This window comes from Triticum dicoccoides, chromosome 1B (assembly GCF_002162155.2).
Source record: "Triticum dicoccoides isolate Atlit2015 ecotype Zavitan chromosome 1B, WEW_v2.0, whole genome shotgun sequence".
Lineage (NCBI taxonomy): Eukaryota > Viridiplantae > Streptophyta > Magnoliopsida > Poales > Poaceae > Triticum > Triticum dicoccoides.
In genome coordinates this window covers 76758830-76759113 of record NC_041381.1, presented here as the reverse complement: position 1 = coordinate 76759113, position 284 = coordinate 76758830, and positions in this window count along the sequence as shown.

Below are 284 nucleotides of genomic sequence, written 5' to 3'. Positions count from 1 at the left end.
AGGGGAACCGGCAGGGGAGGGTGGCCGACGCCGGTTGGTGGGGTGGGGGAAGGGATGGAGGTGGTGCGGTGGTGGAGGAAGGGAGGGAGGTTGGTGTGGTGGTGTGGGGTGGGGAGTGGAGACGAAGAAGGTAGGTGGGTAGGAGGAGATGTGGGGAGAGTGGAGGTGGCCGGGGGTTGACCTGCTTTTTTTTCATTTTCGCATCGGTCGGGTGGGTTAGGGTGTTAGCAGAATAAGGTTCGGGTGTGCAGAATAAGGTCTTAAGGGGTGTTATCATAATAGAC